The 27,500-nt window shown below is 47.1% G+C and overlaps 1 protein-coding gene across 2 annotated transcripts in view; it reads right to left on the bottom strand.

The window, feature by feature from the left end:
• The window catches only part of pigs (pickled eggs), an 802,884-nt gene that overhangs the window by 606,757 nt on the left and 168,627 nt on the right, over positions 1–27,500 (bottom strand). The gene's annotated exons all lie outside the window — the stretch shown is intronic.

Below are 27,500 nucleotides of genomic sequence, written 5' to 3'. Positions count from 1 at the left end.
GCACCGGTAGCGTGGTGGCACCGGTAGCGTGGTGGCACTGGTAGTGTGGTGGCACCGGTAGCGTGGAGGCACCGGTAGCGTGGTGGCACTGGTAGCGTGGTGGCACTGGTAGCGTGGTAGTACTGGTAGCGTGGAGGCACCAGTAGCGTGGTGGTACCGGTAGCGTGGTGGCACTGGTAGCGTGGTGGCACTGGTGGCACGGTGGCACCGGTAGCGTGGTGGCACCGGTAGCGTGGTGGCACTGGTAGTGTGGTGGCACCGGTAGCGTGGAGGCACCGGTAGCGTGGTGGCACTGGTAGCGTGGTGGCACTGGTAGCGTGGTGGCACTGGTAGCGTGGTGGCACTGGTAGCGTGGTAGTACTGGTAGTGTGGAGGCACCAGTAGCGTGGTGGTACCGGTAGCGTGGTGGCACTGGTAGCGTGGTGGCACTGGTGGCACGGTGGCACCGGTAGCGTGGTGGCACCGGTAGCGTGGTGGCACTGGTAGCGCGGTGGTAGCGTGGTGGCACTGGTAACGCGGTGGCACCGGTAGCGTGGAGGCACCAGTAGTGTGGTGGCACTGGTAGCGTGGTGGCACCAGTAGCGTGGAGGCACCGGCAGCGTGGAGGCACCGGTAGCGTGGTGGCACCAGTAGTGTGGTGGCACCGGTAGTGTGGTGGCATTGGTAGCGTGGTGGCACCGGTAGAGTGGTGGCACTGGTAGCATGGTGGCATTGGTAGCGTGGTGGTACCAGTAGCGTGGAGGCACCGGCAGCGTGGTGGCACCGGTAGTGTGATGGCACCGGTAGCGTGGTGGCACCGGTAGCGTGGTGGCACCGGTAGCGTGGTGGTACCGGTAATGTAGTGGCACCGGTAGCGTGGTGGCACTGGTAGCGTGGTGGCACCGGTAGCGTGGTGGCACCGGTAGCGTGGTGGCATTGGTAGCGTTGTGGCACCGGTAGCGTGGTGGCACCGGTATCGTGGTGGCACCGGCACCGTGGTGGCATTGGTAACGTGTTGGGACTGGTAGCGTGATGGCATTGGTGACGTGGTGGCACTGGTAGCGTGGTGGCACCGGTAGCATGGTGGCACCGGTAGCTTGGTGGCACCGGTAACGTAGTGGCACCGGTAGCGTGGAGGCATTGGTAACGTGTTGGGACTGGTAGCGTGATGGCATTGGTAACGTGGTGACACTGGTAGCGTGGTGGTACTGGTAGCGTGGTGGTACTGGTAACGTGGTGGCACTGGTAGCGTGATGGCATTGGTAACGTGTTGGGACTGGTAGCATGATGGCATTGGTAACGTGGTGGCACTGGTTGCGTGGTGGCACTGGTAGCGTGGTGGCATTGGTAACGTGGTGGTACTGGTAGCGTGATGGCATTGGTAACGTGGTGGCACTGGTAGCGTGATGGCATTGGTAACGTGGTGGCACTGGTAGCGTGGTGGCACTGGTAGAGTGGTGGCACTGGTAACGTGGTGGCACTGATGTGATGGCATTGGTAGCATGGTGGCACTAGTAGCATGGTGATACTGGTAGCGTGGTGGCACTGGTAGTGTGGTGGTACTGGTAGCGTTGTGGCACTGGTAGCATGGTGGCACTGGCACCTTTGTGGCACTGGTAGCGGGGTGGCATTGGTAGAATGGTGACACTGGTAGCATGGTGGCACTGATAGCGTATTGGCACTGGTAGCGTGGTGTCACAGGTAGTGTGGTAGGTCTGGTAGCATAGTGGTAGTGGTAGCATGGTGTCACTGATAGCGTCGTGGCACTGGTAGCATTGTGGCACTGGTAGCGTGGTGGCAGTGCCAGGGTGAGACGGGAGAGGGTGTGGCACCCCGGAATTGGATCACCGGAAGTGCTCCCTCTGGCCTGCCTTCAACCACAAGACTAACTTGACTCTCTTTCTTCAACGCTAAAGTTTGAAGCCACCAACGTCAGTGCCAGAGCCAAACAGCAGGTTTCATCAGTCCGTCACCTTTGAAGAACTTAGAGGTGATCAGTCCCTCAGCCTGGTGATGTGTTCATCTTCCCCCTCCCACCACAAGCCATCAACAACCCCCTCCCTCCTTCCCCTACAAGCCTTCAACCCCTCCCTCCTCCCTCTACAAGCCTTCAACCCCCTCCCTCCCCCTACCACCCTTCAACCCCCTCCCTCCCCCTACCACCCTTCAACCCCCTCCCTCCCCCTACCACCCTTCAACCCCCTCCCTCCCCTACCACCCTTCAACCCCCCTCCCTCCCCCTACCACACTTCAACCCCCTCCCTCCCCTACCACCCTTCAACCCCCTCCCTCCCCTACCACCCTTCAACCCCCTCCCTCCCCTACCACACTTCAACCCCCTCCCTCCCCTACCACCCTTCAACCCCCTCCCTCCCCTACCACACTTCAACCCCCTCCCTCCCCTACCACCCTTCAACCCCCTCCCTCCCCTACCACACTTCAACCCCCTCCCTCCCCTACCACACTTCAACCCCCTCCCTCCCCTACCACACTTCAACCCCCTCCCTCCCCTACCACACTTCAACCCCCTCCCTCCCCTACCACACTTCAACCCCCTCCCTCCCCTACCACCCTTCAACCCCCTCCCTCCCCTACCACCCTTCAACCCCCTCCCTCCCCTACCACCCTTCAACCCCCTCCCTCCCCTACCACCCTTCAACCCCCTCCCTCCCCTACCACCCTTCAACCCCCTCCCTCCCCTACCACCCTTCAACCCCCTCCCTCCCCTACCACCCTTCAACCCCCTCCCTCCCCCTACCACCCTTCAACCCCCTCCCTCCCCCTACCACCCTTCAACCCCCTCCCTCCCCTCATTCACTGTTTCAATAACACTGTAATAATAGTATCATGGTACAACAGTAGTATAACTACTGTATCAAGGTGCCACATACACTAAGTGCCACATACAACAAGTGAGTGCCACATATAACAGGTGAGCGTCACATGCAACAAGTGTTTGCCACATACAAGTGAGTGCCACTTACAACAAATGAGTGCCACATACAACAAGTGAGTGCAACATACAACAAGTATGTGACACATACAGCAAGTGAGTGCCACATACAACAGGTTTGTGCCACATACAAGTGAGTGTCACATACAACAAATGAGTGCCACATACAAATGTGTGCCACATATAACAAGTGAGTGCCACATACAAGTGAGTGCCACATACAACAGGTGAGGGCCACATACAACAAGTGAGGGCCACATACAAGTGAGTGCCACATACAAGTGAATGCCACATACAAGTGAGTACCACACACAAGTGAGTGTCACATACAAGTGAGTGCCACATACAAGTGAGTGCCATATACAAGTGAGTGCCATATACAAGTGAGTGCCATAAACAAGTGAGTGCCACATACATCAAGTGAGCGCCACATACAAGTGAGTGCCACATACAAGTGAGTGCCACATACAAGTGAGTGCCACATACAAGTGAGTGCTACATAAATAACAAGTAAATGCCATATACAAGTGCCACATACAAGTAAATGCCATATACAAGTGCCACATACAAGTGAGTGCCACATACAATAAGTGAGTGCCACATACAAGTGAGTGCCACATACAAGTGAGTGTCAAATACAAGTGAGTGCCAAATACAAGTGAGTGCCACATACAAGTGAGTGCCACATACAAGTGAGTGCCATATACAAGTAAGTGCCACATACAAGTGAGTGCCACATACAAGTGTGTCACATACAAGTGTCACATACAAAAGAATGCCACATACAAGTGAGTGCCACACACAAGTGAGTGCTACATACAAGTGAGTGCCATATACAAGTGCCATATACAACTAGTGAGTGCCAGAAGCGGCCTAGTAGACCCGTCATTACTAACCTGGTTATCAACAAAGCTTCCAAGGCTTAACCTGGACTAAACTGTAATAAGCTTGATTACAGTATGAGCTTCAAGCTGACTAGAACTGTTGAACCAGTACAAGTTGTAGTACATACTGACATGTTGTAGTACATACTGACATGTTGTAGTACATACTGACATGTTGTAGTACATACTGACATGTTGTAGTACATACTGACATGTTGTAGTACACACTGACATGTTGTAGTGCACACTGACATGTTGTAGTACATACTGACATGTTGTAGTACATACTGACATGTTGTAGTACATACTAACATGTTGTAGTACATACTAACATGTTGTAGTACATACTGACATGTTGTAGTACATACTGACATGTTGTAGTACATACTGATATGTTGTAGTACATACTGACATGTTGTAGTACATACTAACATGTTGTAGTACATACTGACATGTTGTAGTACATACTGACATGTTGTAGTACATACTGACATGTTGTAGTACATACTGACATGTTGTAGTACATACTGACATGTTGTAGTACATACTGACATGTTGTAGTACATACTGACATGTTGTAGTACATACTGACATGTTGTAGTACATACTGACATGTTGTAGTACATACTGACATGTTGTAGTACATACTGACATGTTGTAGTACACACTGACATGTTGAAGTGCACACTGACATGTTGTAGTACATACTGACATGTTGAAGTGCACACTGACATGTTGTAGTACACACTGACATGTTGTAGTGCACACTGACATGTTGTTGTGCACACTGACATGTTGTAGTACACACTGACATGTTGTAGTACACACTGACATGTTGTAGTACACACTGACATGTTGTAGTACACACTGACATGTTGTAGTACACACTGACATGTTGTAGTACACACTGACATGTTGAAGTACTCACTGACATGTATACAGTACTCTAGCTACCGTTGACTTGACTACTGACTACTGGCAGAGCTGCAAGATCCCTGACAGATGCAAGATCCCAGGGGTATTATTGCAAGGCCCCTGGCAGAGTTACAAGGTCCATGGCAGATTTACAAGGTCTCTGACAGAGTTGCAAGGTCTCTTTTTCAACTGTTGCGTGACTGTGACGACAGTGACATGATTATCAATTGCACTCAGTATGATGAGTGGCTGTGGTCTGCTGATCCACTGTTTTTTATTGTTTTATATATTGTAGTATTACTTTGTTACATCTGGCAGTGTTACTGTTTTATATCTGGCAGTGTTACTGTGTTACATCTGGCAGTGTTACTGTGTTACATCTGGCAGTGTTACTGTGTTACATCTGGCAGTGTTACTGTGTTACATCTGGCAGTGTTACTGTGTTACATCTGGCAGTGTTACTGTGTTACATCTGGCAGTGTTACTGTGTTACATCTGGCATCTGGCAGTGTTACTGTGTTACATCTGGCAGTGTTACTGTGTTACATCTGGCAGTGTTACTGTTTTATATCTGGCAGTGTTACTGTGTTACATCTGGCAGTGTTACTGTGTTACATCTGGCAGTGTTACTGTTTTATATCTGGCAGTGTTACTGTGTTACATCTGGCAGTGTTACTGTGTTACATCTGGCAGTGTTACTGTGTTACATCTGGCAGTGTTACTGTGTTACATCTGGCAGTGTTACTGTTTTATATCTGGCAGTGTTAGTGTGTTACATCTGGCAGTGTTACTGTTTTATATCTGGCAGTGTTACTGTGTTACATCTGGCAGTGTTACTGTTTTATATCTGGCAGTGTTACCGTGTTACATCTGGCAGTGTTACTGTGTTACATCTGGCAGTGTTACTGTGTTACATCTGGCAGTGTTACTGTTTTATATCTGGCAGTGTTACTGTGTTACATCTGGCAGTGTTACTGTTTTATATCTGGCAGTGTTACTGTGTTACATCTGGCAGTGTTACTGTGTTACATCTGGCAGTGTTACTGTTTTATATCTGGCAGTGTTACTGTGTTACATCTGGCAGTGTTACTGTTTTATATCTGGCAGTGTTACTGTGTTACATCTGGCAGTGTTACTGTTTTATATCTGGCAGTGTTACTGTGTTACATCTGGCAGTGTTACTGTGTTACATCTGGCAGTGTTACTGTTTTATATCTGGCAGTGTTACTGTGTTACATCTGGCAGTGTTACTGTTTTATATCTGGCAGTGTTACTGTGTTACATCTGGCAGTGTTACTGTGTTACATCTGGCAGTGTTACTGTGTTACATCTGGCAGTGTTACTGTTTTATATCTGGCAGTGTTAGTGTGTTACATCTGGCAGTGTTACTGTTTTATATCTGGCAGTGTTACTGTGTTACATCTGGCAGTGTTACTGTTTTATATCTGGCAGTGTTACTTTGTTACATCTGGCAGTGTTACTGTTTTATATCTGGCAGTGTTACTGTGTTACATCTGGCAGTGTTACTGTGTTACATCTGGCATCTGGCAGTGTTACTGTGTTACATCTGTGGCAGTGTACTGTTTTATATCTGGCAGTGTTACTGTGTTACATCTGGCAGTGTTACTGTTTTATATCTGGCAGTGTTACTGTGTTACATCTGGCAGTGTTACTGTTTTATATCTGGCAGTGTTACTGTGTTACATCTGGCAGTGTTACTGTTTTATATCTGGCAGTGTTACTGTGTTACATCTGGCAGTGTTACTGTTTTATATCTGGCAGTGTTACTGAGTTACATCTGGCAATGTTACTGTTTTATATCTGGCAGTGTTACTGTGTTACATCTGGCAGTGTTACTGTTTTATATCTGGCAGTGTTACTGTGTTACATCTGGCAGTGTTACTGTTTTATATCTGGCAGTGTTACTGAGTTACATCTGGCAATGTTACTGTTTTATATCTGGCAGTGTTACTGTGTTACATCTGGCAGTGTTACTGTTTTATATCTGGCAGTGTTACTGTGTTACATCTGGCAGTGTTACGGTTTTATATCTGGCAGTGTTACGGTGTTACATCTGGCAGTGTTACTGTTTTATATCTGGCAGTGTTACTGTGTTACATCTGGCAGTGTTACGGTTTTATATCAGGCAGTGCTACTGTGTTACATCTGGCAGTGTTACTGTGTTACATCTGGCAGTGTTACGGTTTTATATCTGGCAGTGTTACGGTGTTACATCTGGCAGTGTTACTGTGTTACATCTGGCAGTGTTACGGTTTTATATCTGGCAGTGTTACTGTGTTACATCTGGCAGTGTTACTGTTTTATATCTGGCATTGTTACTGTGTTACATCTGGAAGTGTTACTGTTTTATATCAGGCAGTGCTACTGTGTTACATCTGACAGTGTTACTGTGTTACACCTGGCAGTGCTGTGTTACACCTAGCACTGTTACTGTGTTACACCTGGCACTGTTACTGTGTTACACCTGGCAGTGTTACTGTGATACACCTGGCACTGTTACTGTGTTACACCTGGCAGTGTTACTGTGTTACATCTGGCACTGTTACTGTGTTACACCTGGCACTACGTACGACTGTTTACAGTGGCGTTAGCTGATTGGGTTGTCAGTTTAAAGTTTATCAACTACACGAGGGTCATTAAGGCTGCAGGTCACCACCAGTCTAGTTTGATAAATAAAACCAAGATTACAGTTGAAACATATATACATTTCTGTGTATGTAAGCTGAGATATACCCTTCTCGGTTTATATACACCGGGGTATACACACCGTCAGTGTGTGTACCTTTGCTGAGGTGCGTAGTGGAGGCGACACAACAATAATGACTTTAATATAACGATCCGAAAAAGAGTATTGAAAAAGGAGTAATCGAATCACTCTTCCGGTCGTTGTAGTGTGTGTACACACCTGTGACACACCTGTGACATACCTGTGACACACCTGTGACACCCGTGACACACTTGTGGCGCGCCTGTGATACACCTATGACACACCTGTAACACCTGTGACATACCTATGATAAATCTGTGATACCTGTGACACACCTCTGACATCTATGTACACACCTGTGACACCCATGACATACCTGTGACACATCTGTAACTGGTGCCGAGAGTTCTAATTCTAAGCTAGACACAAAGCTAAACTTCCTGAGAGAACAATATGAACCAGTAACTTCATGAGAACATCGTAAACCAGTAATTTCCCAAGGGAACATTATGAACTAATAATTTGGACAATACAGGTAACATATGGCAACATGGCCATACAGGCAACATATGGCAACATGGCCATACAGGCAACATATGGCAGCATGGCCATACAGGCAACACCTAGGATTGTTTCATGGAATTCTACAATTATAATGAAAGGTGTGATTGTTGAGGCCTTGACGCAGTAAGATAGCTGGTCTGTGACTTGGTCGTGGGTGTGTTGATTCTCAGAAACATCCTGCAGGTACCACTAGTACCAGCACTCTGTAAGCTCTGAAGGTGAAGTTCCAGAGTACTTAAAAGAAAGTGTAGAGACAGCGCCTCTTCACAAAGGAGGCAACAGAGCTATGGCAGAAAATTACAGACCAGTGGCACTAGCATCACCCACGTCATGGTGGTCTTTGAAGCGCTACTCTGACACCAATTTATTGTTTTATTGAAAAAAAATGACATACACACTGCAACACGGATATATAGAAACCATACCACGGACGGGATATATAGTTTTAAGAGCATGTCTCTCGCAATTGTTACATCACTATCAAAAAAAATCACCGAAAATTCGGAAGAAAACCAAAACGCTGCTGTGGTCTACACGGACTTTGTAAAGGTATTTGACAAGTGCCACCACAGAGTGATAACTTAAGAACATAAGAAAGAAGGAACACTCCAGCAGGCCTACTGGCCCATGCGAAGCAGGTCCAACCTAGTCAGGTCAGGTCACATCCACTTAGGGAGGGAGCACGGCATCAGACCTATTAGCACAAGCTAGTCAGGTCCAGGTGAGAGAGTCGTAGTAAACAACACAAGTAAAGTCTCAGCAAAGTTAGCTCAGTAGTGACTAATTTCAACCAAGAAGAAGAACATGCACATGGAAGAGTAACGAACACAGACCGTCTCAGACAACAGCGAAGAACTAAAAGACTTCAGAATAATTATGTCAGATGATTTGTCATTTAGAGAACACGAAGACAATCGTCGTAATATAACATGATGAATTTTGATAACTTCAAAATACGAAAAATAACACCAGTGATAGTACTTCTCAAATAAATGATGCTAACACCATCTGTACATTGTTGTGCTCACAGAGACAGTACAACTACAACATGTACACAAGTACACAGGTTCTTTACCGTCCGCGTCGCACCGATAAAATATGTACAATATTGGAGACACCTGGCAGCACATGGATTGCTCTCCCTGGAACGTAGAAGAGAAAGATGCCTCATAATATACACCTGGAAGATATTTAAGAACCTGGTCCCCAATTTGCACACTGCTAGTATAACTTGCTGGAGTGAGCCATATGAGAGTGTAGAATAAAGCCAGTAAGGAGTCGCTGTATTCGATGCACAACGAGCGTGTAGTTTCCAACCATTTAACTGGTTTCACTGTGTACCCCGCTGCCAGATATAGTTTGGCTTAGATCGCTTACAAAGTGACGCACAGTAAATGCGTTAAATATCGAGGGTTGTATTGCGAGGAGAAGCTGATGTGAGGCTGGTACGTGTTGGGTTTAACAGAGAGAGAACCTCTGCACGTGACGTTCCAGAACAGGCTTATCTCTCTCTCTCGCTCTCTCTCTCTCGCTCTCTCTCTCTCGCTCTCTCTCTCTCTCTCTCTCTCTCTCTCTCTCTCTTTCTCTCTCTCACGTCACAGTGAAAGGCAGTAATATATGTCATATTTACATGAGAGCCAGGATCATACGCCTATTAAGTCTCAGTTTACATATTAATAAGTGCTATACTCGCCCCTGGTGCAGGCACCAGGTACGGATGCTTGGAAGGAGGGGGGGGGGCGCAGTTAAAGAGAGGGATAGTTAGTGTAAGGGTAGGGAACGAGAGATAATTGGTAAGAGGGATGGAGCGATGGAATTAAGGAATAAATAGAGAAATGGTGAGAGGGAGAGACAGAGAGATGGAGAGATGGGGCGCATTAATGAATCAATTAAGAGACGGATGTGCGGAGGTTGGACGGACACATGCATGCATGGTAGTATATAGATGGATGGTGGTATACAGATGGATGGTGGTATACAGATGGATGGTGGTATACAGATGGATGGTGGTATATAGATGGATGGTGGTATATAGATGGATGGTGGTATATAGATGGATGGTGGTATATAGATGGATGGTGGTATATAGATGGATGGTGGTATATAGATGGATGGTGGTATATAGATGGATGGTGGTATATAGATGGATGGTGGTATATAGATGGATGGTGGTATATAGATGGATGGTGGTATATAGATGGATGGTGGTATATAGATGGATGGTGGTATACAGATGGATGGTGGTATATAGATGGATGGTGGTATACAAATGGTTGGTGGTATATGGATGGATGGTGGTATATAGATGGATGGTGGTATATAGATGGATGGTGGTATACAGATGGAGGGTGGTATATAGATGGATGGTGGTATATAGATGGATGGTGGTATATAGATGGATGGTGGTATATAGATGGATGGTGGTATATAGATGGATGGTGGTATATAGATGGATGGTGGTATATAGATGGATGGTGGTATATAGATGGATGGTGGTATATAGCCTGTTCTCTCACGTCTTGTTGGTGACACTCATCTACCATCACGGGACACCCTCATACACCACCACCACGTGACACCCTCATACACCACCACCACGTGACACCCTCATACACCACCACCACGTGACACACTCATACACCACCACCACGTGACACCCTCATACACCACCACGTGACACCCTCATACACCACCACGTGACACCCTCATACACCACCACCACGTGACACCCTCATACACCACCACCACCACGTGACACACTCATCTACCACCCCGTGACACTCTCATGTATCACCACTACCACGTGACACCTTCATCCACCGCCACGTGACGCCCTCATACACCACCACCACGTGACACCCTCATACACCACCCCCACATGACACCCTCATAAACCACCACCACGTGACACCCTCATACATCACCACCACCACGTGACACCCTCATCCACCACCACCACGTGACACTCTCATCCACCACCACCACGTGATACCATCATCCACCACCACCACGTGACACCCTCATAAACCACCACCACTACGTGACACCCTCATCCACCACCACCACGTGACACCCTCATCCACCACCACTACGTGACATCCTCATCCACCACCACCACGTGACACCCTCATAAACCACCACCACCACGTGACACCCTCATCCACCACCACCACGTGACACCCTCATCCACCACCACCACGTGACACCCTCATAAACCACCATCACCACGTGACACCCTCATCCACCACCACTACGTGACATCCTCATCCACCACCACCACGTGACACCCTCATAAACCACCACCACCACGTGACACCCTCATCCACCACCACCACGTGACACCCTCATCCACCACCACCACGTGACACCCTCATCCACCACCACCACGTGACACCCTCATCCACCACCACCACGTGACACCCTCATCCACCACCACCACGTGACACCCTCATAAACCACCACCACCACGTGACACCCTCATCCACCACCACTACGTGACATCCTCATCCACCACCACCACGTGACACCCTCATAAACCACCACCACCACGTGACACCCTCATCCACCACCACCACGTGACACCCTCATCCACCACCACCACGTGACACCCTCATAAACCACCATCACCACGTGACACCCTCATCCACCACCACCACGTGACATCCTCATCCACCACCACCACGTGACACCCTCATAAACCACCACCACCACGTGACACCCTCATAAACCACCACCACGTGACACCCTCATAAACCACCACCACCACCACGTGACACCCTCATAAACCACCACCACGTGACACCCTCACAAACCACCACCACCACCACGTGACACCCTCATCCACCACCACCACGTGACACCCTCATCCACCACCACCACGTGACACCCTCATCCACCACCACCACGTGACACCCTCATCCTTGTAAACCTTATAAACCATTCGCACGAACCAGTGAAAAAACAGATGTCTTTCACTTTCCCTAACACTCCTTAAAAATGTCTTGTGAACCGAGAACCAACAAGAGATAAGACAAGAGAAGAAAAGAGAAAGAAAAAAAGGGAGTGATAACGACGGATGTTAACAATGAATAAAAACTGAGAAAGAGAGAGAAAGGCAGATGATAAAAAAAAAACAGATCGTGTGTTTATTCTTGGCAAGCAGTGATTGTCTGCGTGGGAACCTTGTGTGTGTGTGTGTGTGTGTGTGTGTGTGTGTGTGTGTGTGTGTGTGTGTGTATGTGTGTGTATGTGTGTGTGTGTTTGTGTGTGTGTGTGTTTGTGTGTGTGTGTGTTTGTGTGTGTGTGTGTGTGTGTGTATGTGTGTGTATGTGTGTGTGTGTGTGTGTGTGTGTGTGTATGTGTGTGTGTGTGTGTGTGTGTGTGTGTGTGTGTGTGTGTGTGTGTGTATGTGTGTGTGTGTGTGTGTGTGTGTGTGTGTGTGTGTGTGTGTGTGTGTATGTGTGTGTGTGTGTGTGTGTATGTGTGTGTGTGTGTGTGTGTGTGTGTATGTATGTGTGTGTGTGTGTGTGTGTGTGTGTGTGTGTGTGTGTGTGTGTGTGTGTGTGTGTGTGTGTGTGTGTATGTGTGTGTGTGTGTGTGTGTGTGTGTGTGTGTGTGTGTGTGTGTATGTGTGTGTGTGTGTGTGTGTGTGTGTGTATGTGTGTGTGTGTGTGTGTGTGTGTGTGTGTATGTGTGTGTGTGTGTGTGTGTGTGTGTGTGTGTGTGTGTGTGTGTGTGTGTGTGTGTGTGTGTGTGTGTGTGTGTGTGTGTGTACTCACCTACACTCACCCTACCTGGAGGGTGTTCTGGGGGGTCAATGACTTCGCGGCTCAGTCCTTGACCAGGCTTCCCGTGGATCAGGCCCTGATCAAAACACAATGAGTGTCAGGGACTCAAAACTTCAACAGCCTCCCAACAGCCATAAGGGGAATTACAATAGATTCCTGGTTGCCTTCAAGAGGGAACGGGACAGATACCTAAAGTCAGTACCCGATCAGCCGGGTTGACTGGGTACTGATTTTCGGTTTCTGTTCAGCTCCCTCTTGAAGGCAGAGAGGGGTCTATTGGTAATCCCCTTTATACCTGGTGGAAGGCTGTTGTGCAGTCTTGGATCCCGGATACTCTGTGTGTTTCGTCTTAGTGTACCAATGGCACCCCTACTTTTCATTTGGTGTATGTTGCACCGTCTGCCAAGTCTTTTGCTTTCGTAGGGAGAGATTTCTGTGTGCAGATCTGGGATTTTCCAGGTGTAGATTATGATAAATCTTTCTCGCCTGCGCTCCAGGGATTACAGGTCAAGTGCTTCCAAGCGTTCCCAGTAATTAAGGTGTTTGACGGAACTAATATGTGCAGTGAAAGTTCTCTGTAAATTCTCTAGATCTGTACTTAACCCTACACTCACACTTCACCCTACACTTACACTTCACCCTACTCTCACACTTCACCCTACACTTACACTTCACCCTATACTCACACTTCACCCTACACCTACACTTCACCCTACACTCACACTTCACCCTACACTTACACTTCACCCTACACTCACAATTCACCCTACACCTACACTTCACCCTACACTCACACTTCACCCTACACCTACACTTCACCCTACACCTACACTTCACCCACCTACACTTCACACTACACTCACCCTACACACCTACACTTCACACTTCACCCTACACCTACACTTCACCCTACACATCCTACACTTCACACCTACACTTCTACACTCACACTTCACCCTACACCTACACTTCACCCTACACTTACACTTCACCCTACACTCACAATTCACCCTACACCTACACTTCACCCTACACTCACACTTCACCCTACACCTACACTTCACCCTACACCTACACTTCACCCTACACCTACACTTCACCCTACACTCACACTTCACCCTACACCTACACTTCACCCTACACCTACACTTCACCCTACACCTACACTTCACCCTACACCTACACTTCACCCTACACCTACACTTCACCCTACACCTACACTTCACCCTACACCTACACTTCACCCTACACCTACACTTCACCCTACACCTACACTTCACCCTACACCTACACTTCACCCTACACCTACACTTCACCCTACACCAACACTTCACCCTACACCTACACTTCACCCTACACCTACACTTCACCCTACACTCACACTTCACTCTACACCTACACTTCACCCTACACTTTCACCCTACACCTACACTTCACCCACCTACACCACCCTACACTCACACTTCACCCTACACCTACACTTCACCCTACACTCACACTTCACCCTACACCTACACTTCACCCTACACCTACACTTCACCCTACACCTACACTTCACCCTACACTAACACTTCACCCTACACCTACACTTCACCCTACACCAACACTTCACCCTACACCTACACTTCACCCTACACCTACACTTCACCCTACACTCACACTTCATCCTACACCTACACTTCACCCTACACCTATACTTCACCCTACACTCACACTTCACCCTACACCTACACTTCACCCTACACCTACACTTCATCCTACACCTACACTCACACTTCATCCTACACCTACACTTCACCCTACACTCACACTTCACCCTACACCTACACTTCACCCTACACCTACACTTCACCCTACACTCACACTTCACCCTACACCTACACTTCACCCTACACTCACACTTCACCCTACACCTACACTTCACCCTACACTCACACTTCACCCTACACCTACACTTCACCCTACACCTACACTTCACCCTACACCTACACTTCACCCTACACCAACACTTCACCCTACACTCACACTTCACCCTACACCTACACTTCACCCTACACTCACACTTCACACTACACCTACACTTCACCCTACACCTACACTTCACCCTACACCTACACTTCATCCTACACCTACACTTCACCCTACACCTACACTTCACCCTACACCTACACTTCACCCTACACTCACACTTCACCCTACACCTACACTTCACCCTACACCTACACTTCACCCTACACTCACACTTCACCCTACACCTACACTTCACCCTACACTCACACTTCACCCTACACCTACACTTCACCCTACACCTACACTTCACCCTACACTCACACTTCACCCTACACCTACACTTCACCCTACACCTACACTTCACCCTACACCTACACTTCACCCTACACCTACACTTCACCCTACACTCACACTTCACCCTACACCTACACTTCACCCTACACTCACACTTCACCCTACACCTACACTTCACCCTACACCTACACTTCACCCTACACCTACACTTCACCCTACACTAACACTTCACCCTACACCTACACTTCACCCTACACCAACACTTCACCCTACACCTACACTTCACCCTACACCTACACTTCACCCTACACCTAAACTTCACCCTACACCTAAACTTCACCCTACACCTACACTTCACCCTACACCTACACTTCACCCTACACCTACACTTCACCCTACACTCACACTTCACCCTGCACCTACACTTCACCCTACACCTACACTTCACCCTACACTAACACTTCACCATACACCTACACTTCACCCTACACTAACACTTCACCCTACAACTACACTTCACCCTACACCTACACTTCACCCTACACCTACACTTCACCCTACACTCACACTTCACCCTACACTCACACTTCACCCTACACTCACACTTCACCATACACTTACACTTCACCCTACACTCACACTTCACCCTACACCTACACTTCACCCTACACTCACACTTCACCCTACACTCACACTTCACCCTACACTCACACTTCACCCTACACTCACACTTCACCCTACACCTACACTTCACCCTACACCTACACTTCACCCTACACCTACACTTCACCCTACACCTACACTTCACCCTACACCTACACTTCACCCTACACCTACACTTCACCCTACACTCACACTTGACCCTACACTCACACTTGACCCTACACTTACACTTCACCCTACACTCACACTTCACCCTACACCTACACTTCACCCTACACCTACACTTCACCCTACACCTACACTTCACCCTACACCTACACTTCACCCTACACCTACACTTCACCCTACACTCACACTTCACCCTACACTCACACTTCACCCTACACTCACACTTCACCCTACACTTACACTTCACCCTACACTCACACTTCACCCTACACTCACACTTCACCCTACACTTACACTTCACCCTACACTCACACTTCACCCTACACCTACACTTCACCCTACACCTACACTTCACCCTACACCTACACTTCACCCTACACCTACACTTCACCCTACACCTACACTTCACCCTACACTCACACTTCACCCTACACTCACACTTCACCCTACACTCACACTTCACCCTACACTCACACTTCACCCTACACTCACACTTCACCCTACACTTACACTTCACCCTACACTCACACTTCACCCTACACCTACACTTCACCCTACACCTACACTTCACCCTACACTCACACTTCACCCTACACTCACACTTCACCCTACACTTACACTTCACCTTACACTCACACTTCACCCTACACCTACACTTCACCCTACACCTACACTTCACCCTACACCTACACTTCACCCTACACCTACACTTCACCCTACACCTACACTTCACCCTACACTTGCTTTAGTTTGGTCACATTTACAATAATAAATAATATAAACAAAACATATTTTTATAGATTTTGCAGCCGAAGCAGCGAGTGTACTGTGCACGGTACATCCATCCTGTGGAGGGTACTGTGCACGGTACATCCATCCTGTGGAGGGCACTGTGCACGGTACATCCATCCTGTGGAGGGTACTGTGCACGGTACATCCATCCTGTGGAGTGTACTGTGCACGGTACATCCATCCTGTGGAGGGCACTGTGCACGGTACATCCATCCTGTGGAGGGTACTGTGCACGGTACATCCATCCTGTGGAGGGTACTGTGCACGGTACATCCATCCTGTGGAGGGTACTGTGCACGGTACATCCATCCTGTGGAGGGTACTGTGCACGGTACATCCATCCTGTGGAGGGTACTGTGCACGGTACATCCATCCTGTGGAGGGTACTGTGCACGGTACATCCATCCTGTGGAGGGTACTGTGCACGGTACATCCATCCTGTGGAGGGTACTGTGCACGGTACATCCATCCTGTGGAGGGTACTGTGCACGGTACATCCATCCTGTGGAGGGTACTGTGCACGGTACATCCATCCTGTGGAGGGTACTGTGCACGGTACATCCATCCTGTGGAGGGTACTGTGCACGGTACATCCATCCTGTGGAGGGTACTGTGCACGGTACATCCATCCTGTGGAGGGTACTGTGCACGGTACATCCATCCTGTGGAGGGTACTGTGCACGGTACATCCATCCTGTGGAGGGTACTGTGCACGGTACATCCATCCTGTGGAGGGTACTGTGCACGGTACATCCATCCTGTGGAGGGTACTGTGCACGGTACATCCATCCTGTGGAGGGTACTGTGCACGGTACATCCATCCTGTGGAGGGTACTGTGCACGGTACATCCATCCTGTGGAGGGTACTGTGCACGGTACATCCATCCTGTGGAGGGTACTGTGCACGGTACATCCATCCTGTGGAGGGTACTGTGCACGGTACATCCATCCTGTGGAGGGTACTGTGCACGGTACATCCATCCTGTGGAGGGTACTGTGCACGGTACATCCATCCTGTGGAGGGTACTGTGCACGGTACATCCATCCTGTGGAGGGTACTGTGCACGGTACATCCATCCTGTGGAGGGTACTGTGCACGGTACATCCATCCTGTGGAGGGTACTGTGCACGGTACATCCATCCTGTGGAGGGTACTGTGCACGGTACATCCATCCTGTGGAGGGTACTGTGCACGGTACATCCATCCTGTGGAGGGTACTGTGCACGGTACATCCATCCTGTGGAGGGTACTGTGCACGGTACATCCATCCTGTGGAGGGTACTGTGCACGGTACATCCATCCTGTGGAGGGTACTGTGCACGGTACATCCATCCTGTGGAGGGTACTGTGCACGGTACATCCATCCTGTGGAGGGTACTGTGCACGGTACATCCATCCTGTGGAGGGTACTGTGCACGGTACATCCATCCTGTGGAGGGTACTGTGCACGGTACATCCATCCTGTGGAGGGTACTGTGCACGGTACATCCATCCTGTGGAGGGTACTGTGCACGGTACATCCATCCTGTGGAGGGTACTGTGCACGGTACATCCATCCTGTGGAGGGTACTGTGCACGGTACATCCATCCTGTGGAGGGTACTGTGCACGGTACATCCATCCTGTGGAGGGTACTGTGCACGGTACATCCATCCTGTGGAGGGTACTGTGCACGGTACATCCATCCTGTGGAGGGTACTGTGCACGGTACATCCATCCTGTGGAGGGTACTGTGCACGGTACATCCATCCTGTGGAGGGTACTGTGCACGGTACATCCATCCTGTGGAGGGTACTGTGCACGGTACATCCATCCTGTGGAGGGTACTGTGCACGGTACATCCATCCTGTGGAGGGTACTGTGCACGGTACATCCATCCTGTGGAGGGTACTGTGCACGGTACATCCATCCTGTGGAGGGTACTGTGCACGGTACATCCATCCTGTGGAGGGTACTGTGCACGGTACATCCATCCTGTGGAGGGTACTGTGCACGGTACATCCATCCTGTGGAGGGTACTGTGCACGGTACATCCATCCTGTGGAGGGTACTGTGCACGGTACATCCATCCTGTGGAGGGTACTGTGCACGGTACATCCATCCTGTGGAGGGTACTGTGCACGGTACATCCATCCTGTGGAGGGTACTGTGCACGGTACATCCATCCTGTGGAGGGCACTGTGCACGGTACATCCATCCTGTGGAGGGTACTGTGCACGGTACATCCATCCTGTGGAGGGTACTGTGCACGGTACATCCATCCTGTGGAGGGTACTGTGCACGGTACATCCATCCTGTGGAGGGTACTGTGGACGGTACATCCATCCTGTGGAGCGTACTGTGCACGGTACATCCATCCTGTGGAGGGTACTGTGGACGGTACATCCATCCTGTGGAGCGTACTGTGCACGGTACATCCATCCTGTGGAGGGTACTGTGCACGGTACATCCATCCTGTGGAGGGTACTGTGCACGGTACATCCATCCTGTGGAGCGTACTGTGCACGGTACCTCCATCCTGTGGAGGGTACTGTGCACGGTACATCCATCCTGTGGAGGGCAACGCAAGAGCACGGAGATACACAAAAGGCCTAGGAGCTAGGCCCCTAAAAGGGATTACAGGAGTACGTCTGGATATACATCTACAGTTCACTTACCTGTTATCAGCAAATTTAGGAAATTTGCTTAATATATCTGGTATCTTATTGTCATTAATAAGATATCTTGACATGTCACATAGGTTATTATACTGTTTATCTCTATATTCCTCAATAAGTGGACAATTAACATAAGAACATAAGAACATAAGAACGAAGGAACCCTGCAGAAGGCCTACTGGCCCATGCGAGGCAGGTCCAAGTCTCCTACCGGCTTAAGCCAATGCACCCAACCTAGTCAGGTCGGGTCACATTGACTTAAGGGAGGAACACGGCAACCGACCTGGTAGCACAAGCTATCAGGTCCAACTCACACCCACCCACACCCACTCATGTATTTATCCAACCTATTTTTAAAGCTACACAACGTTCTGGCCTCTATAACGGTACTTGGGAGTTTGTTCCACTCATCCACAACTCTATTACCAAACCAGTACTTAGCACATAGTGTTCAAGATAGTGACCAGAGGACTGGCCACACACTTTGTGTTCTTTACAAAAGTGACAAATTTCAAGCGAACATTATATCTCGAGTCATATTTAGTAGATATTGTTAAGCTCAGTCTTATATTTCACAAGTTGTAACATACAACAACGACAACAATAGTAACAACAACGACGAAACAACAATAATAACAACAACAATAACAGTAACAACGACAACAGCAACAACGACAACAACAGCAACAACGACAACAACAGCAACAACGACAGCAATAACAACAACAGCAACAACATTAAAACAACAATGATAAAAACAACAGCAGCAACGACAACAACAATATTAGGCGTCCTGTGGCTCGGGTGGTAGCGCACTCGGTTTACACACTCAGTGCCCGTGGTTCAATCCCCGGCATGGGTGGAAACAGTGGTCATGTTCCCTTACTGCTGCTGTCGCTGTTCACCTAGCAATAAGTAGGCACCTGGGTGTTAGTCGCCTTACATCTACTGTCCCTGGGTGTTAGTCGCCTTACATCTACTGTCCCTGGGTGTTGGTCGCCTTACATCTACTGTCCTTGGGTGTTAGTCGACTTACATCTACTGTCCCTGGGTGTTAGTCGCCTTACATCTACTGTCCTTGGGTGTTAGTCGACTTACATCTACTGTCCCTGGGTGTTAGTCGCCTTACATCTACTGTCCCTGGGTGTTAGTCGCCTTACATCTACTGTCCCTGGGTGTTAGTCGCCTTACATCTACTGTCCCTGGGTGTTGGTGGACTAGCGTGGGTGGCATTTGGGGGGGGGGTAGTATACCTTAGACTGTACTGGCCTTGTAATGAACTGAAATAGTACACAACTCTTAGCCTGTCAAAAGTGATTTGTGTAAAAAAAAGACAATGACAAGAAGAAGAAGAAGAAGAAGAAGAAGAAGAAGAAGAAGAAGAAGAAGAAGAAGAAGAAGAAGAAGAAGAAGAAGAAGAAGAAGAAGAAGAAGATTCATCAGGTCAGTGATGTACCATGAAGATACAACCTGGGAAGGGGGGAGGGGGGGAGACTTTAATTACTGATGATTACTAGCCAGCAGGTAATTATCAGTGATAAAGACTCGTGCACCTGAGACACACAAGCAGATGTTTAGAGTCCACAAGAAGGAAGCCAGGATATGTGAGTGTAGGGACCAGCATAGCAAGAAAATGAAGCGAAGGGAGGAAGTAAGAGAGAAGAATATGAGTAGATAGATTTAATACCTGGAGAGGTGGCAGGGGTTGCAGGGTGGCATGGGTTGCAGGGGTGGCAGGAGTTGCAGGGTGGCAAGGGGTTGCAGGGTGGCAAGGGGTTGCAGAGGTGACATGGGTTGCAGGGATGGCAGGGGTTGCAGGGGTGGCAGGCGTTGCAGGGTGGCAGGGGTTGCAGAGGTTGCAGGGTGATAAACACTACTTGACAAGGAACTCATCACTGCAGAAGTGACAACCTTACCAGGATGCCAAGAAGTTGTAAGTGAAGTGATAGTAGACCAGTGATAGTAGACCAGTGATAGTAGACCAGTGATAGTAGATCAGTGATAGTAGATCAGTGATAGTAGACCAGTGATAGTAGATCAGTGATAGTAGATCAGTGATAGTAGACCAGTGATAGTAGATCAGTGATAGTAGATCAGTGATAGTAGACCAGTGATAGTAGACCAGTGATAGTACACCAGTGATAGTAGATCAGTGATAGTAGATCAGTTATAGAAGATCAGTTATAGTAGACCAGTGATAGTAGATCAGTTATAGTAGATCAGTTATAGTAGATCAGTTATAGTAGATCAGTTATAGTAGATCAGTTATAGTAGATCAGTTATAGTAGATCAGTTATAGTAGATCAGTTATAGTAGATCAGTTATAGTAGACCAGTGATAGTAGACCAGTGATAGTAGATCAGTTATAGTAGATCAGTTATAGTAGACCAGTGATAGTAGATCAGTTATAGTAGATCAGTTATAGTAGATCAGTTATAGTAGACCAGTGATAGTAGATCAGTTATAGTAGATCAGTTATAGTAGACCAGTGATAGTAGATCAGTTATAGTAGATCAGTTATAGTAGATCAGTTATAGTAGACCAGTGATAGTAGATCAGTTATAGTAGATCAGTTATAGTAGATCAGTTATAGTAGATCAGTTATAGTAGATCAGTTATAGTAGATCAGTTATAGTAGACCAGTGATAGTAGACCAGTGATAGTAGATCAGTTATAGTAGATCAGTTATAGTAGACCAGTGATAGTAGATCAGTTATAGTAGATCAGTTATAGTAGACCAGTGATAGTAGATCAGTTATAGTAGACCAGTGATAGTAGATCAGTTATAGTAGACCAGTGATAGTAGATCAGTTATAGTAGATCAGTTATAGTAGACCAGTGATAGTAGATCAGTTATAGTAGATCAGTTATAGTAGACCAGTGATAGTAGATCAGTTATAGTAGATCAGTTATAGTAGACCAGTGATAGTAGATCAGTTATAGTAGATCAGTTATAGTAGACAGGTGATAGTAGATCAGTTATAGTAGATCAGTTATAGTAGACCAGTGATAGTAGATCAGTTATAGTAGACCAGTGATAGTAGATCAGTGATAGTAGAGCAGTGATAGTAGATCAGTTATAGTAGATCAGTTATAGTAGACCAGTGATAGTAGACCAGTGATAGTAGATCAGTTATAGTAGATCAGTTATAGTAGATCAGTGATAGTAGACCAGTGATAGTAGATCAGTTATAGTAGATCAGTTATAGTAGACCAGTGATAGTAGACCAGTGATAGTAGACCAGTGATAGTAGATCAGTGATAGTAGATCAGTTATAGTAGATCAGTTATAGTAGACCAGTGATAGTAGATCAGTTATAGTAGATCAGTTATAGTAGATCAGTTATAGTAGATCAGTTATAGTAGATCAGTTATAGTAGACCAGTGATAGTAGATCAGTTATAGTAGATCAGTTATAGTAGACCAGTGATAGTAGATCAGTGATAGTAGACCAGTGATAGTAGATCAGTTATAGTAGATCAGTTATAGTAGACCAGTGATAGTAGATCAGTGATAGTAGACCAGTGATAGTAGATCAGTTATAGTAGATCAGTTATAGTAGATCAGTTATAGTAGATCAGTTATAGTAGATCAGTTATAGTAGATCAGTTATAGTAGATCAGTTATAGTAGATCAGTTATAGTAGATCAGTTATAGTAGATCAGTTATAGTAGATCAGTTATAGTAGATCAGTTATAGTAGATCAGTTATAGTAGATCAGTGATAGTAGACCAGTGATAGTAGATCAGTTATAGTAGATCAGTTATAGTAGACCAGTGATAGTAGATCAGTTATAGTAGATCAGTTATAGTAGATCAGTTATAGTAGATCAGTGATAGTAGATCAGTGATAGTAGATCAGTTATAGTAGATCAGTTATAGTAGATCAGTTATAGTAGATCAGTGATAGTAGATCAGTTATAGTAGATCAGTTATAGTAGATCAGTGATAGTAGATCAGTGATAGTAGATCAGTTATAGTAGATCAGTTATAGTAGATCAGTTATAGTAGACCAGTGATAGTAGATCAGTTATAGTAGATCAGTTATAGTAGATCAGTGATAGTAGATCAGTTATAGTAGACCAGTGATAGTAGATCAGTTATAGTAGATCAGTTATAGTAGATCAGTTATAGTAGATCAGTGATAGTAGATCAGTGATAGTAGATCAGTTATAGTAGATCAGTGATAGTAGATCAGTTATAGTAGACCAGTGATAGTAGATCAGTTATAGTAGATCAGTTATAGTAGATCAGTGATAGTAGATCAGTTATAGTAGACCAGTGATAGTAGATCAGTTATAGTAGATCAGTTATAGTAGACCAGTGATAGTAGATCAGTTATAGTAGATCAGTTATAGTAGATCAGTTATAGTAGATCAGTGATAGTAGACTAGTGATAGTAGACCAGTGATAGTAGACCAGTGATAGTAGACCAGTGGTATCTAGATCCGTGGATCAAGACCCCTTCATCAGCATCAAAGCAAAATAACGCACTAATTTAAAATAACACTCGACCATTTCAAGATTCGAAGAGGAAAAACATTGTTATCTTCACAGTGCATCCATTAATACACCAGAGTGGAAATTGTCAAATGGATCAGAGGAGCCTGTCTCTGTCTACCACAGGTAAACAACACCTGGGAATGACCTGTGTAACAGAGGTCACCCACAAACCTGGGTATGACCTGTGTAACAGAGGCCTGGTCACAGACCAGGCCACGGGGGCGCTGACCCCCCAAACTCCTCTCCAGGTACAGTATACCTGTCAACACCCAACACCAAGAATCTTACCCAAAGATACATTATATACAAGCATTGAAAATTTGAAGACGATGGAATAAGTAATAAACGAAAACTTGTGAGAGAGTAAACAAAAACGTAAACAGACCAGGGAACGGGTGGCGTTTGAACCATAGCGAGTAAGTTCAAACCCCCGGACCCGATCCCTGGTTTATTTTTTTTTATTGTTTGTAATTATCTTATTACGATTTCGTGAGAACCGAAAATGTTGCTGAGAATTAAAAAAAATAGGGAAGTCTCTCCTCATTAAACTTAAAGAAAAAAAGAAACATGAAACTGCGTTTTTTTTAGTTTGTTTTACTCATTAATATTCTGTTTAAAATTCTCTACAATCATGTAAGAAAAATAATTTATGGATGAGACGTCGTCGAGTTGTGACTGAAAACTATGTAAATATATAGGAAATTACAGGTATTCTTTCCTTCCTTCCTTCCTTCCTTCCCTACTTCCTTCCTTCCTTCCTTCCCTACTTCATTCCCTCCTTCCTTCCCTACTTCATTCCCTACTTCCTTCCCTCCTTCCTTCCTTCCCTACTTCATTCCCTCCTTCCTTCCCTACTTCATTCCCTCCTTCCTTCCCTACTTCATTCCTTCCTTCCTTCCCTACTTCCTTCCCTACTTCATTCCCTCCTTCCTTCCCTACTTCATTCCCTACTTCCTTCCCTACTTCATTCCCTCCTTCATTCCCTACTTCATTCCCTCCTTCCTTCCCTACTTCATTCCCTACTTCATTCCCTCCTTCCTTCCCTACTTCATTCCCTCCTTCCTTCCCTACTTCATTCCCTCCTTCCTTCCCTACTTCATTCCCTACCTCATTCCCTCCTTCCTTCCCTACTTCATTCCCTCCTTCCTTCCCTACTTCATTCCCTCCTTCCTTCCCTACTTCATTCCCTACTTCATTCCCTCCTTCCTTCCCTACTTCATTCCCTCCTTCCTTCCCTACTTCATTCCCTACTTCATTCCCTCCTTCCTTCCCTCCTTCATTCCCTCCTTCCTTCCCTACTTCCTTCCCTACTTCATCTCCTCCTTCCTTCCCTACTTCATTCCCTCCTTCCTTCCCTACTTCATTCCCTCCTTCCATCCCTACTTCATTCCCTCCTTCCTTCCCTACTTCATTCTTACCTTCCTTCCCTAATTCATTCCCTACTTCATTCCCTCCTCCCTTCTCTACTGCATTCCCTCCTTTATTCCCTACTTCATTTCCTCCTTCCTTCCCTCCTTCCTTCCCTACTTCATTCCCTACTTCATTCCCTACTTCATTCCCTCCTTCATTCCCTACTTCATTCCCTACTTCCTATTTCATTCCGTCCTTCCTTCCCTACTTCATTCCCTACTTCCTTCCCACCTTCCTTCCCTCCTTCCTTCCCTCCTTCCTTCCCTACTTCATTCCCTCCTTCCTTCCCTCCTTCCTTTCCTACTTCATTCCCTCCTTCCTTCCCTCCTTCCTTCCCTACTTCCTTCCCTACTTCCTTCCCTCCTCCCTTCCCTACTTCATTCCCTCTTCCCTTCCCTACTTCATTCCCTACTTCATTCCCTACTTCATTCCCTCCTTCCTTCCCTACTTCATTCCCTACTTTCCTCCCTACTTCATTCCCTCCTTCCTTCCCTACTTCATTCCCTACTTCATCCCCTCTTTCCTTCCTATTTCATTCCCTCCTTCCTTCCCTGCTTCATTCCCTACTTCATTCCCTACTTCCTTCCCTCCTTCCTTCCCTCCTTCCTTCCCTACTTCATTCCCTCCTTCCTTCCCTACTTCATTCCCTACTTCATTCCCTACTTCCTTCCCTACTTCATTCCCTCCTTCCTTCCCTACTTCCTTCCCTACTTCATCTCCTCCTTCCTTCCCTACTTCATTCCCTCCTTCCTTCCCTACTTCATTCCCTCCTTCCATCCCTACTTCATTCCCTCCTTCCTTCCCTACTTCATTCTTACCTTCCTTCCCTAATTCATTCCCTACTTCATTCCCTCCTCCCTTCTCTACTGCATTCCCTCCTTTATTCCCTACTTCATTTCCTCCTTCCTTCCCTCCTTCCTTCCCTACTTCATTCCCTACTTCATTCCCTACTTCCTTCCCTCCTTCCTTCCCTCCTTCCTTCCCTACTTCATTCCCTCCTTCCTTCCCTCCTTCCTTTCCTACTTCATTCCCTACTTCATTCCCTCCTTCCTTCCCTACTTCATTCCCTCCTTCCTTCCCTACTTCATTCCTTCCTTCCTTCCCTACTTCATTCCCTACTTCCTTCCCTCCTTCCTTCCCTACTTCATTCCCTACTTCATTCCCTACTTCATTCCCTCCTTCCTTCCCTACTTCATTCCCTACTTCATTCCCTACTTCATTCCCTACTTCCTTCCCTCCTTCCTTCCCTACTTCATTCCCTACTTCATTCCCTACTTCATTCCCTACTTCATTCCCTCCTTCCTTCCCTACTTCATTCCCTGCTTCATTCCCTCCTTCCTTCCCTACTTCATTGCCTACTTCATTCCCTCCTCCTTTCCCTACTTCATTCCCTACTTCAATCCCTACTTCATTCGCTCCTTCCTTCCCTCCTTCCTTCCCTACTTCCTTCCCTACTTCATTCCCTCCTCCCTTCCCTACTTCATTCCCTACTTCCTTCCCTCCTTCCTTCCCTACTTCATTCCCTACTTCATTCCCTACTTCATTCCCTCCTCCTTTCCCTACTTCATTCCCTACTTCAATCCCTACTTCATTCGTTCCTTCCTTCCCTCCTTCCTTCCCTACTTCATTCCCTACTTCATTCCCTCCTTCCTTCCCTACTTCATTCCCTACTTCATTCCCTACTTCATTCCCTCCTTCCTTCCCTACTTCATTCCTTCCTTCCTTCCCTACTTCATTCCCTACTTCCTTCCCTCCTTCCTTCCCTCCTTCCTTCCCTACTTCATTCCATACTTCATTCCCTCCTTCCTTCCCTCCTTCCTTCCCTACTTCATTCCCTCCTCCCTTCCCTACTTCATTCCCTCCTCCCTTCCCTACTTCATTCCTTCCTTCCTTCCCTACTTCATTCCTTCCTTCCCTACTTCATTCCTTCCCTACTTCATTCCTTCCTTCCTTCCCTACTTCATTCCATACTTCCTTCCCTCCTTCCTCCCCTACTTCATTCCCTACGTCATTCCCTCCTCCCTTCCCTACTTCATTCCCTACTTCATTCCTTACTTCATTCCCTCCTTCCTTCCCTACTTCATTCCTTCCTTCCTTCCCTACTTCATTCCCTCCTTCCTTCCCTCCTCCCTTCCCTCCTTCCTTCCCTACTTCATTCCATACTTCCTTCCTTCATTCCCTCATTCCTTCCTCT

Source organism: Cherax quadricarinatus, chromosome 6 (genome assembly GCF_038502225.1).
Source record: "Cherax quadricarinatus isolate ZL_2023a chromosome 6, ASM3850222v1, whole genome shotgun sequence".
Lineage (NCBI taxonomy): Eukaryota > Metazoa > Arthropoda > Malacostraca > Decapoda > Parastacidae > Cherax > Cherax quadricarinatus.
The sequence above is the reverse complement of the archived record's forward strand: the minus strand, read 5'-3'. Positions and strand labels throughout refer to the sequence as shown.